At 38.7% G+C, this 14,666-nt stretch overlaps 1 protein-coding gene across 11 annotated transcripts in view; it reads left to right on the plus strand.

The window, feature by feature from the left end:
• The window catches only part of CDH18 (cadherin 18), a 576,293-nt gene that overhangs the window by 290,579 nt on the left and 271,048 nt on the right, over positions 1-14,666 (plus strand). For 2 of the 11 annotated variants that reach the window (XM_074576163.1, XM_074576156.1), the window contains exon 1: positions 13,337-13,538. The exons of 4 other annotated variants lie outside the window; for them this stretch is intronic. The gene's annotated coding sequence lies outside the window, so the exon portion shown is untranslated. Of the gene's footprint in view, positions 1-13,030; positions 13,129-13,330; positions 13,539-14,666 lie in introns of those variants that run through there. 5 more of the 11 variants (XM_074576159.1, XM_074576160.1, XM_074576164.1 and 2 more) reach the window with 5 other exon arrangements.

The raw sequence follows: 14,666 nt of genomic DNA on the forward strand, positions 1-14,666 counted from the left end.
AAAGCATCAAAACTGAAAGATATCGATGAAATGCTAATGGTAAGGGCATATGGGAGTACACTACTATTCTGCAAGAGCTAGTGGCAGACAAAAAGGCTTGAAAGTAAGGTTTTAGTATTTCTGTCAAAAAGAAGCCATTATAAGAAAGGCTAGGGAATTGAATGGGATAATTTTTCAAGGGAATAAAGTACAAATATATCACAGGATCTCTGTTTCAACCCTAGAAAGGAGACAGGAATGAAAAAAATAGTAAATCCTGAGAGATGGAGAGGTCTATTTCTCTGGTTTCCGCAACAGATACTTTTTTTGTTTATTATGGACAATCAGTTTGAGCTTAAATTTTAGGATGGAAAAAACCTAAATATTTTATATTGCCTAAGATCTTTTGACAGAGGTACAGAGAAGTTACCTTAAATTCTTTCAGTGAATCACTTGTGTGAGTGTATCTAAATATCTTCTTTTTAGTGTGGTGTGGTCCCCAGGTGTCTTTTTCTTGATTCGGCAGTCAGGTATATACATACATATCCTTGCAGAGCTACAGTGACTGATAGTTGTTTACTCCTAGAACATGCAGAACATTGTAATACTTTTCACACAGAAAATAAAGCTCCACAGTAGGAGTATTTTGCATCCGAATTGTATGCTGAAGTCGTAAGTGTTGTTTTGTCCATCTTTAATCTGCTAGCAAATTGCCATCTTTATGTATGTAGCGATCCAACTGCTAGATGGCCATCAACTGTAATGTAAATTTGTAAATGGTATGTGGAAACTGTAATGAAATGTGTTAACAGTAGCAGAATTTAATTCCCAATCCTCATTTCATTTATCTCTGTATTTTTAAAAGGTCCCACTAATGAGTTCTTTATGTAATTAATCATGTTGACACAGTTCAAAGCAGATGACTTAAATCGTGGTTGTGAGGTAAAGCAGTTGACTTAAATCATGGTTGTGAAGTAAAGAGTCGGTGAACCCTTGCTTACCGTAGCTTCTGTGAAGTTAATGGAGAATTGAATGTGCTATGGGGCTCCTCAGTGTGATACCTTACAGGCCTTGACCTTGAGTTTGTAAAACATTTAACAGAAATTATTTTAGTGTATCTTTAGTGATTACTGCTAAATGATCTCCAGATTGCTGCTGGAGAGTGTATTAATTATTCTCTTAAAATTGTAGGAAATACACATACTCCAACAAAATCTTTTGGTTTTGTCACAAGTAATTCCTACTAAATATGAAACCAGTATTTTAATTAATTAAGAAATAGTGGTATGTTTCTGAAAGTTGAAGTACATAATAACATTTGTAAAATCTAACCTAAATAAATGTCACAGAAGTTTACTCTTGCAAGCAAGTCACCAGTAACAAAAGGGTGTATGTTGACGTTCGTGCATCTTTCAGCTGACAGCTATGAAACATGGGGGAGGGTGTCTTAAATTTTCACGATGATGTTTTTGACACTAACTAAACTTTTTTATTTTTCAAATTCTATATTGTCAGTTATATCCAACATATCGGGCAAGCCAGGAGTGTAACCTCTGCAGTCATTCCAGTGTGTTTTTGTTCTTTTAAACGTTGTCAATTAAGAGCATTTTGATTGTTCTGTCTCTAGAGCCTCTCACTCAAAACATTAGTTCAACATGTTACTCTTCACAGAAAATGTGCTAGCTGAAAAGACAGACTAGTGTTTAAAATTTATTGAAACCTGCAGCATGTTATAAAGACATCTTCTCTATTTTAAGGTATGCCAGAAATTTCTTTCAAGAAATGGTTTTGGTTTAGCTAAGAGACACATGGGATGTCACTTCAATGTGCACAAAAAAATGGTGGCATCCCTGAGGCATTAATGAGATTTTGATCTCTAAAAATAATCAGTCATGACCGCTGCTTTTTTATTGATATCTCCCTGGCATTATGAAATACTTCCATTTTACAAGTCCATCAACAATTTTTAATCACAGTAGACTGCCATGAGTCATCAATTTAATAGGCCTAAATTTTGGCATATTATGCATCAATAAATACCATTTCTCACCCATTTTTTTCATAGTTCAGTCTATTCTATGAAATTTTTAGATAACTTACAAGATGGTATCATACAAGACATTGCAACAATACAACACTGAAGATAGAAGATAGATAAGGAGATTGCAAATTCCAAACCAGAACCAGTTGCAGTATACAGATGATTGTCTTTCCATTAGAGAATGAAACTAACATTTGTCTTGAGTGTAACTAAGAAGGAAACATGTTTTTCAGAGGTTTTTTTTAGGAAAAACACATTCATTTTTTAAAACTATTCAGTGTTTTTTCCATTTGCAGATTTTTCTGTCTACGTGTGACTACTATGCAGTTACTGCTATGCTTTAGTTGCATTTAAGATGCTCTAGATGCTTAAATGATGGTAACTTTAATAAAAGAGTTCTCTTATCTGTATCAAGCACTAGTGTTTGGTTTTATCTACCTTGTATTATATATTATGGGTTTTGTTGGAGGGAAGACTGTATTGGAAAAAAAATGAGACTTTTTTGCAAAAAATATTCAAATTCCCTCTCCTAACTCTTGCCAAAGTTCTACCAAGGCTTTTTAAATTGACTGTTGACTTTTGCAGTACTTTTAAATTCATCCATTTGTATCAACGCTTATCAATACTATCAGCAGTTTAAAGCCAAGGTATCTGTCAATTCTGAAGCTGGCCTTTCCTGGTCTGAAAGCCAGACGACTTTGCCTTCTGTTATGTTCACCCCCAGAGCTGTCTCCGTTGTGACTTCACCCTCTAGGCTTGGGAAAGAGTTTGACTAGCCTTGGAAAGCAGCTGCTCCCAAGTAGTGTTTCTACTTCTGGATCCTTTTTCCTTCTCCTTAGCGGTACGAGGATTTTAGAGAAATCTTTCTGCTGTTTCCAGACATAAAAGTCTGAGTTGTCCTCTAATTATTTTTGAAAATGTATATTCTATAACAGGGTCTTTGGACTCTATATTTCCATAAAAGTAACAGAAGCATGTTAATAACCGTAACATTAGCTAAAGAGTGGTTTATTCTACAACTGTGGTGATACTTACGAACCTTTTACAATGGATAGGGTTAAAAAACATGCACTATAGTACAAGCAACAAAATTAGAAAATACATTATTAATTAAAAGGCATATTAAAGGACTTAGGTCTTGACCATGGAACTAAACCCCCAAAATTTAATAATATCTGCGATGGAATTTAATAATGTCTGTTTATTAACACTAATATTGCATTAGGACAGAATAGGACAATGCTGGAGATCAATTTTTGCCTATTCATTTAGGTTATGGTGATGTACTGATTCCATTAAATGCCACTGATAAAATTATTTTTAGATGTGGTACAATGTAGCATGTAAGTAAGGTCAAAATCAAATTAATATTAAATGAAATTAATGTTAACTAGTATTAACTTGTATCATCCGAACATAAAACATACTGCAAGTGTTGAAATACAAGCAGTGAAATGTTGGATGTGCAAATATATGCGTACTACACACTGAGTTTTCATTTACAGCAATGAACTTCCACTTTCATTGAAGCATTTAGAGAATGAGAAAGAATTATAAAAGACTGGAAGGAAATATGAAATAAACTTCTGGCTTTGAAAAACTTGCTGTTAAATATTTCTATTTTAAAAATTCTTTAAAGATCAGCTGGCTAATTCTTCCTTATCAATCATAATTCTTCCTTATCAATCATAATTTTAAATATTGTTATGGGTTTAGATCATGCTTTTTTGCTACACCAAAAAAAGAATATTGTAAAATCAGTACTTTTCTTATCACATAGATCTGTTCTCTGCATGCATATAGCTATGGCTATGTCTGGCCCTTTTAGTAATAAACGCAAGTTTCTGTTATTTTTTTCCTTTTTCTCATTGCTGATCCTATAGAGCCAAGAATTTGACTTAATGGTCTTCAGGACAGACAATCGACAACAGAATTTCTTGCCACGTGAGAAATAAGAGACTGAGTCATTCATTGTATGACTCTCTTGAATGCGGAGTTATTGCATGTGCCTAATTAGAGAATATTTTTTTATTGTCAATATAGGAAAGGAAATAACTGGTCTTTTTTTTAAGATATCTAGCTTAGTTTTGCAATTTTAAATTAAAATTTAGATTGAGAGCCCTCTTCAAGGCATTTCTCACTTCAAAATTAAATTGGATTGCTTAGGACTTTGGCCAGCTGAGTTTTGAAAATCTCCAAATCTTTTGAAAATCATACTGTAGAATGTCTCTGAGCAACCTGTCCCAGTGCTTAACCTTGCTGCCTCCTTATGCCAATGGGAGTTTCCTTTATTGCCACTTGTGACCACTGTCCCATTCTGTTGCTGTGCACCTCCCAGGAGACCCTGTCTCTACCTCTTCTACTGTTCCCTTTCTGGTGCTGGCAGACAGCGGTTAGACTCCTGCTGCATCTTCTCTCTTTTCTCCAAGCAAAACAGACACAACCCATGCAGCCTCTCTGTGTATATCAGATCTTCCAGCATCCAAGCCACCTCACTGGCCATGCTCCAGCTTGTTGAACTTCCTCTGAATGTCATTCCATCCCTACAGTGCATTAAGCACAATGTGGGATCATGTGTGAACTTTCATACTGTCCTACTGTTCGTGTTGTTGGCGAAGACGCTAAATAGTAACTGGACCAATATCAACTCTTGAGAAGCATGGCTCCCAGAGTCTTAAAGTCCAGTCAGACTTCCACTATCTTGTGGTCCATCCAACCCATAAGTCCTTAGTTTGGCTGTGCAGATACTATGGGACACTGTGCTGAAAGCCTTGCTAAAGTCAAGGAAAGATGTGTGCACTGCTCTGTTGGTCTACATCTGGTCGTTCCATCATAGAAGACAAGTTGTTCAGGCAGCATTCGCTCTTGACAAATCCGTGCTTGCTATTCCAAATCAGGCTATTGCTGTCCGTAAGCCTGGAAATCTTTTCTAGGAGGATTTTCTCTATAAATTTGGTAGGGATTAAGATAAGGCTGATCAGCCTTGTAGTTCTGTGGATATTCATTCTTACTGGGTTTGGAAGGTGGACATGGTTTGCCATTTTTCAGTTGTTGGGGAATTCCTCTGCTTGTTTAATAGATAGCAGGGAGTATCTCCCCAGTGATGGCAGTCACTCCACCCAACACTGCTGGGTGCATCCTGTCCCATTTTGTATTTCTTCAGTTTGCCTACATATTTCTAACAAGTTTGAAAGAATGAGAGATCAGAAGGATGGGACATTTATCAGTAGATAGAACAGATTTTCTTAAAAACTATTGAAAGTCAGGAAATGAAGATTACCAAACACAGGAGCCATTAACCATTGGAATAAACTACAAGGGGAAGTGGCTGATAATCCATTTCTTGAATTCCTTAGAGCAAAACTAGTACTTTCCTGGACCATATGAATTAATCAAACCTCGATCATTAGGCTTACTACCAGAGAAAGTGAGTGGAGTCTTTCGCCTTGTCTTGCACATGACTCTGTTACTTAATTGTTCCTTCTTGGTTAGAATCTATGGAGTTGCCATTGTGATCATTTCCTCAGAGGGAGCCACTCTACAGTAGTTTTGATTTAATAGTAGAAAGAATCGGAAGAGTAAAAAAATAGCAATAGTTTATCTAATGTTATACCAAAAGAGAACTGACAGATTCTACTTTGTGAAAAACTTCTTTCATTTTGGAAGATATGGGATCAAAACCAAAGTACTTTAGCAAGTTTGTTTTTTTTTTTATGGCAATAAAGCTTTATATGATGTGTCTTCTGTTCACCAAAGGTGAACAGATGGGTAGTAATCGATTATGTGTGCAATTGGGGCACGAAGAAAATGTTGTCATTTTTTCCCCTGCTAGCCATTTATCTATTTAATTCTTTGACAGTACAGAGGAAATGTAACTGAATGTTCTGTTTTAATTAAAATGAAAGTAAATTTATTAGTCAGGGAAGCTCTGTATTCTGTTTATGCTTGGGAAGCAGAACAAACATATGTCTCTGCTTCATTGTTTGTCACCATCTAGTATGAGGTTATTTCTTGTTCCTTATTTGGCCTATGGAACAGATCATACTAGTGATATTCTTCATTTTTATTAATTCTAAAGTATTCTAGTGAGCAATAATAGGTAACTGGCAGAAGAAAAGCACATCCTGAGAAGCATATTAGTAGGTGTTGTTTTTAAAAAAATCCAAATAAATGACAGTTAGTGACGTTTTCTAAATGGAAGCATGTCATTGGCTTGTAGAATTAGAGTGTTTCTTCGAGTAAAACCAAGGAGAATAAGAATTAATTTGTTTCTTGACTGTTGTTTTAATTTCTTCAGTTGTCTCAAGTACAAGGCAAGGGGAGTGTTTTACCTTGGTGATATCAGAGTTTTATTTCCACTGAAATTTTGAAACCTTCAGTAAAATCTTACCATTTCCCACTTGCTCCAAGCATACCAGAGGGGTACATATTGGCACCAGTACATATCTGGTACTGCAGAATAGGAAGGATGCTGTGTCTACACAGTGGCCTTTAGTAGGGGAGAATCCTCAATGGTTACAGTGCATTAAGGCTGCCCCCGAGGACTACACTGTGTGTTCTTCAACCTTGTTCTCTTGTTTGACACTTCTAAATGAAAAACCTGTCAATCTAAGCTTTCAGAATTTGGAAGCAACCAGGAAGTTTTTCCTTTGTTTCACTTCCCCTTGGTTTCTTCCTCTTTTTCCTGCTCTAATTGGAAACTAGGTTAATCCAGGTAATGGAAGCACTGGGATTAGATATGAATTGACTCTACAACTCTGTACTAAATACAGTTGTCCCACAAGCTGTGGGTGATTCGACAACTAAGATCTCTGCTAAATAGTTCAGTAATTTTCAAAATTCAACTTTGGTCCTATATTAGTGTTCAATATAATTACAAAATATAACTACTACATATATAGTGCAAATTTGTCCCCATGCCTCAAAGAAGGCCAACAGCATCCTCGGCTGCATTCAAAAGAGCATCACCAGCAGGCCAAGGGAGGTCATCCATCACCTCAGCTCTGCTAAGACTCATCTGGAGTACTGAGTCCAGTTCTTGGCTCCACAGTACAAGAAGCACGTGCACAGACTTGAGCAAGTCTGGCAAAGGGTCATGGAGATCGCTTAGGGGTTGGGTCATCCATCATACCAGGCAGAGCAGAAAGCTTGCACTGTTTGGCCTGGAGAAGAGAAGGCTCTGGAGGGATCTTATCAAAATGTATAAATAGCTGATGAGGGGAGCTAAAGAAGAGTAAGCCGGACTCTTCTCAGTGGTACCCACTGACAGGGCATGAAGCAATGAGCACATATTGTTGTGTTTAAACATAAGAAGAAATTTTTTCACTGTGAGGGTTGTCAAACACTGGAACAGGTTACTCAGAGAGGTAGTGCAGTCTCATCCTTGGAGATATTTAGAGTCTGACTGGACACAGCCTTGAGCAACCTGCAGCAGTTGTCCCTGCTCTCACCAGGGGCTGGTTGGACTAGACAGTCTTCGGAGGTCCCTCCTGACCTCATTGACTCTCTGATTCTGTGGAAGGTATTTTACATTTTAAAGTTATTGATCCTGTACATTTTTGCAAGGAGCAAAACAATATCTGGTCGCATCCTTATGTTGGCAAGAAGTGGTAAAAAACAATAGCCTTTAGCACATGCAGAAATAGTACAGGGGAGGCTCCGAAGTCCCAGGGAAGATTCTACATCAAAAATCATCCAGTTTCTCCTTAACATAGCTTCAGCTTGTTTCAGCATTATGGTTGTAATTGAAAGGATATTCTCACTTCAATAGAAATCTCATCATGATCGTGTAACATTTATAGAGTTCTCTTTTTTGATCTGCTGTTAGCCTACTGAATGCTGATTCTAAAAGAAGCAATTTCTTTATCTTAGTAAAGATAAAAAGTACATAATATGCCCCAGAAATAAAGTCCTTTAGGATGATATTATGAAAATCTGTCTTTAGAATGTCCCAGGAGGTTTTTCCTGTTAGTATTTACCTACCTCTAAGCAAAAAAAATTATTAAAGCTCCTGTTACAGTGAAGAAGGCTGTATCTCATTACCAGCTGTAAGAGCCATCAAATTCCTCAAAATATAATGTTCATAATTTGAAATCAGACATTTTTGTAATCAGCTGATGTATTATATAGAGTATCTAAATAACCATTTGCAACAATCCAGAGGGAACATATTAGTTTCAGAAACATGAGGATAGTTTCCTTACCAGGTTAAAACTTACAAATGCTGCCTATTGCTTGTAAATCTTACATAGTTACCAGGAAACATCTCATTTTACAGTGGTCACTGCATTGTATACAGTTACAGGGTTATACTGGTTTCCTAGGAAACATCCCAATTAAGCAAGTTTCTTGATTGAATGGTGTCTATTATATATGCTAATGTGAAATTCCACAGGATGTGCTGAAAGATCTGCTAATATCTGTGTCAGTCACTTCATTGCCTTTAGCTGAGTCGTCTTTCTTGTCTTTCTCTTGGTGTTGTAATGCAAAGAGTGAGAGATTGAAACACCACGCTATTCTTTTGTTGCCCTTTATATTTTTTCTGTGCTTTCCTGCATTTGGAGTGGGACTGATTATCTCAGTTTTATGCTAACAGGTAGCAAAATGCCAGGTATTATGCTGTTTTCTCCAAGTCCTGTCATTGTGTTTTAGTTGTCATTTCATGCAATACTAAAGGCAAATTACTATATTATCACAAGTTTTCTGTGACTGGCAACTGTTATTGGCATCATATATCTAGGAACAGCTGTTGTTGTTTTATTAGAAAATGCTCTAGTGATGCTTAGTGTAGATGGAGCCAAGACAGCATCAGCAGCATTGCCATTCGCTCTGCAATTAGTATTGTGTAGAATTTGCTAACCTGTATTAAAAATTTATTTTTTCTAATTGACTAATTTTTTAGAGGAAATACATGGCTTAAAGAATATTCAGACACCATATGTAAAATTAATTGTCTTAATCTTTTTCTCTCTGAATATTTGTGCACATTACCAAATTAAAAAAAAAACAAAACAAAAAAACCCACACAAAACAAAACCAAACCCCAAAACAATATAGAGTAAGCATGATCTGGGAACCCTGCAGAGGGTCTTCATCAGGAACATGAAGATGGCTCAGTTGTGCGTTCATCCACCAGACAGAGTAAAAAATTTCTGTCCCACCATTTTGTATCAGAAAATGTCGTTTGGGTAAAAATGAAAATTTTGACTGCTGTGATCAATTTTGGTATGATGTTCTATTAGAAATCTAAAGATTTCTAATAGACCAACAATAACCAACAATATTTTTAATGCATTTGATTTCAAAAGTATTTTTGCATTGCTATGTTTTAGTACTTTTAGGTCCTCTTCTACATAGTAACAGCAGTGATATAGTGAGTCAATTATGTTTGATTGTGATGCATCATCAAACAATATACATTATTCTTATATCCTACTTGACATATTTTCCTTTTAAATTCTTTAGGAACAATTGTTAATTGCACTTATTGAAATATTTTTACATTATAGTTTCTAAAGAACTGTCATTAGTAGATCACATACAAACTTTAAAGAAAATTAGTTTCTGCATATACAGTAGTTGTAAGAACATTTATTAATAACTCCATGTGAACAAAAATACGTTTATCAAATAAGAAGAGAAACAGTGGTTGGAGGGAGTGTCATTGTTCTCAGGCATATTGCCGGGACTGGGTCTTATGCACTGCAGTTGAGAAAAGAATAATAATTTAATCTAGTAAAAAAAAAGAAAGAAAACACAAGCAGTTACACAGCCTTGTTAACTGCTATTTGTTTTCACAGGTGGCATTACTCCTCTTCATGCATTGTGAAATTGGTGGCACGCAATGGTAGAATGCTTTTTTTTATCCTTTCACTCTAGAAAAAAGGGAAGTGCTTTGTAATTTGTTTATAGGACTGGAAAGTTGCTGCTGGGGGTGGGAGTAACTGGGATATTCCCTGGTGTTTTTGAACAAGAATGTGAAAATTCCCTGTTCAATTGTTCTCAGCGTGTGAGCAGAGGTTCTTGGCAGCGACTGTGCTCATTTTCTTTAACTGCGGCTATTAGAGTGCACGTGCCTAAGAACAAGGAAAAGTTGGACTGAACTTGGCAACATCCTTATCTCAGTATGAACCTAGACATTTCTAATGTATCTAAGGTACAGGAAATAAGTAACCTATAAATGACCTGGATTTTTCTGTGCTTTATATATTAATGAACCACTTGGTCTTTTTATAACTGGTTGAATGTTAGCTGAATGATCAGTTCTCTAGATGTCTCAGATCTCTAGATCAGTTCTCATCACCTGCAAGATGATCAATACATGTTTAGCATATTAAGCAGCAACAAAGAGAAACTGGTTTTGTGGGCATATCCTATAATTTATTAACTGGAGCTGCTATCTAACAAAGAGAATTTCAACAGCAGCAAAAGAATATATTTTTTTTAAATAAATCAGTAGAAACTTTGTTACTTTTTGGTACAGCTATACATGCCTCTTCAAAACTAGTCCACCTCCTTTTCAGTATTGCTCTTAAACATATAGCAAGTCCAAAGGTTAGAAGGTACAAAAAAAGCCCCTTCTTTTTTCCACTCCCTGTAATCGTTGTCACAAGCTCTCAGGTCTAGGAAGGGAACTTTCTGAATGTGATCTGCAAAGTTCTGTGTTTTGAGGTACTTCTAGAATTGTGTAAGTCTATGGGACTCCCAAGGTAAACCCTATGCACACAATAACTTCATAGCTTACACAAAAATTTCCCTGAATTTCCTCTGGCAATACCACTGCAGCCCCAGACAATAATTTCATTTTGAGGTTCTTTTCATGAGGACTTTTTTCCCCATGACAAATTTAGATTCTTTTAACATTCAAACGGATGAAAGAATCTGCCTAACATCAGTAACACCAAATCTCAGTATTTAGTCTTGAAACTAGGCTTGAAAGCAATGTCAGAGTTCATTGAGGCTAATTTTATCAAACTGTCATCTTCTTCCTTGAAATGGCAAAATTTTAAATTGTTAAGAAAATCTTTGGCCAATTTTATACCAAATTAGCCTGCAATACTGGTTATAATCTCTTTGCTCCTGCCTGAGAGAAGTCTCTGAAATATGCAATTATGAACGTATATGCATACACTTATTATATATAAAAGAAGAAAGAATTCTGTAGACTTTCACCTTTTAAACGCTTTTCTGGAGCATCAAGACTTCCCTCTGCTTGTCGTACTTCTTATTGCAGAAACAAATGAATTGATGACTTACGCTCCGAGTATCTGGTGTATATTCATGGTTCTGCCTTATTCACTGAAAACTGCTGAAACAAGACCTTGAAATAAAATGTTTTCTTTTCAGCTGTATCCTTGGGTTGTTACACCTAAGCAGCTTTTCATCAAATGGTTGGTATGTTGAAAGGTAACCTTGTATTTTGTCTCTTTCACTTTAAGCAGTGAGGAAGCCATCTTTGGAAGGTGGCTTGGCGTGAATTCTTTTTCATGTGAAATCGTGTGGACCTTCAGAGAATGAAAGGGAAGGGATTTCTTTTAATTCCTTTTTTTCCCTCCTTTTTTTTCCCTTCACGTTACTAATATAACTACGTCCCTGACAAGGAGATTCGAAAGTTGTTTATCCCATAGCGTAGTAAAATACTGAAAGCATCTGGATAAAAACAGCCCATCCCCCAGATCACGAGATCTGAATCTGGAGCTATGCAAAACCTAACAGAAGTTGCATGAGAGAGAACATTCTGAAGACTGTGTATTAAAGCATTGATTCATATGTGCTGCAGTTGCAAGCCAGAGGATATATAAATAGCAAATGGAAACGGCTTCTATTTCATTGCCTCCAAGAGCTTACATCTCCCAAATTCAAACACCTAGCTGCTTCTTGCCTTCAGTTCCCTACCCTGCTTGCAAAATCTTTTTTAATGTGTATCACTGAACAGCTCAGAGTGATTTTGTTTGAGAAGTTCTCAAAATCCAGCACTGGATTTTATCCTGACTTTCATTTAAGTGATCTGTGAGCAGTGTTGTTCTTTCCATCTGATCTGGTGTAACAGCTTCCCTTCCGGTAACGTTAAATTTCAGAATTACTCCTTTCAGCTCTTCTTTTCCAATCTAGATCACTTATACACGGGGTGCCTATCATTTATACTTTGGATGCCACTTCTGCCCCATAACACTGGTAACCAGGAGCTTTCTCGACTTCCATCCTGCCATTTCCTGCCTGGCCTTTGGGACTCGAGCACACTCTGGTTTCATGGCTCACTCCAGGGCACACATCTTGCTGGCTAGAAGCAAGGTTCCTCTGTGCCAGTAGGGTATGTGCCAGGGCTTTCACTTATATGTTAATTACATTTTTAATACACTGCCTTAGCATGTTGAATACGCAGCCTGACACATGTGCTCCACTACTGAAACCCTGAATCAGGAGAATGCCGTTAATCTTAATTCCAAATAAGGTGCATTTGGAGTAAAGATGTTATTCGAGGTCCAGATTTTGGAATGACTTTTGCATCAGCCAGCCTACTTTGACCCAAACCAGCCTGAAAGGACATAAATTATTCACCAATTTACAGTTTATGGCGTAGCAATATGAATATAGGGGTGTTAAAGGGTAGGAAATCTTTAAAGGAGCGGGACTGATCTGGAAGGGGACGGGTGGCCACTGTGAAAGCTCCCGTGCCCCAACAGGATTGGAAGGAGGCATTAAAGGGCATCATTCACTCTGAATCTTGCAGCCACCGCCGGACCATGTGGATAGCTGATGAACGAGCCGGCAGCTGAATGTTTAGCAGGCTGTGACGACTTTGCACAGAAATCGGAAAATTTACCGCCGGCTTGCCGCGCCAGTGCCGAGCCGCCCGCTTTCGGCAGTGCGCCCCTTCCCTGCACTCCCAGCCCACCCGATACCGACAGCCCAGCCCTCTCGTCCCCCGACCCCCCTTCCCGGCACCGAATTTAGGGGCTCGTTGTCGCCAAGCCGGAACCGTCCTTCTTCAGCAGCTCTAGCACGAAACGGGGTGGTGGTGGTAGTGTGTGTGTGTGTGGGGGGGCGGTTCGCAGCATCGCAGTTGCCGGACGAAGATGCGCCTGTGCCCGTACGCACCGGTTATATCGGTATGGAGGGACGGCGGGATGGAGGGATGAATGGCGCTTCTTTCCGAGTGCCGGGGCTGGCCGGGGGACTGCCATTGCGCGCAGGAGGCTGCGTGCAGCCCCAGAAGTGCTGGAGAAGGGGAAAACAAGGCGGGGAGGGGAGAAGGAAGGAGGGGGGCGGGCGGGGAGGCGATGCGCGGGGAGGCGGGCGGGCAGCGGGAGCGGGGGCGGGCGGGCGGCGCGGCCAATCGCCCGGGCTGCCGGCGCTGCAGGAGCGGCGGTGCGGGGCTGAGGGCTCCGAGGGACGCAAAGCCGGGGCCGGGTGCCTCTCTGAGGACGGCGAGCAGCTGTGCCGCCAGCACTGCGAAAAGTCCCCATTTGCTTCTTATAAATTAAAGTGCCTTGTCACCAGTTAGGGCAAGTCAGCCAAGGTAAGGCTTAAATAAAATGACACTTTGATATGTGGCAACAAGGATGTTTCTGGACAGCGGTGCTGCTAACACAGCCTTCTAAGCAGTGCAAAATATTTTGTGCAATAATGCTATCGCAGGGGGTCCACAACCTGTAATTTGTCTGTCTTAAAGTTACCGCTGGTACGTAAGCCTTACCCTTGTGGTGGTGTAGAATCGCGTTTGCTTATCCAAGGCAGTTACAAAGGGACCTGCAAAATAGAGGCATAGAAAGGTAGCGGCGCTCTGTGTGTGTGTTTGTGTGTGACCGTGTTCGTAATACCTACAATTCTGCTGCTTAACTTACGTGAATAATGTGCAGATGCATTTTAATGGTGTTGGCAGGCAGATTCTTTATCTCAACTCACATGTGAGCCTTTCTATACAAAAAGCACGCCATGTGAAACTGTATGTGAAGAACATTAAGCTTGATATTTGAATAGCAGTTTCAGTTTTGGGTTTGTTTTTCCCATGTCTGTGATATTATGTGATAACTGAGAATTGAAATTACAGCAAAAAAAAAAAAGACCTCTTGCAGGTTTACCTTTAGCTGCTTGCAAAAGCTTAAGCAGTGACCCAACTTTACTTTGTGTAAAAGGCACTGTAAATAATGCACAGCCAGAAATGAATCCTCTCTTCGTTTCCTCCTAGCCCACCCCATGGTATCCTTCTTAATGAACAAAACCTACTATGTGCCTTTAGTTCACACCACATTTTCACCAATTGCACTGCCAGTGGTCTGGAACTGAGGGGTTTTGCAAGCAAGGAATTCCTCAGGATGACTTCACTAATGTGTATCTTTGCAAACAACGTAGTCCTGAACCTCTCTTCTGTCTGTGTATGTCTGTGTGTGCCTGTGAAAGAGAGAGTCTGGTTTGTGTGCATGAGTGACAAGATACAAGGAGGACAGGGTATGGAAGCCAATGAAATGTGGCAAATGTACACCCCTGCATGTATTTCTCTGAGTGGGTCTCTGTAAAGAAGTATTAAAATTTCTTATATTTTTATGTAGTTCATCATTCAGATTAGGGTTTGGGATAAATTCAATTTCATGAGCATCAATGCCCCATTAGTTTTTCATGATCCAAAGAAATATGATGGAAAACAAGT

This window comes from Larus michahellis, chromosome 2, assembly GCF_964199755.1.
Source record: "Larus michahellis chromosome 2, bLarMic1.1, whole genome shotgun sequence".
Classification (NCBI taxonomy): Eukaryota; Metazoa; Chordata; class Aves; order Charadriiformes; family Laridae; genus Larus; species Larus michahellis.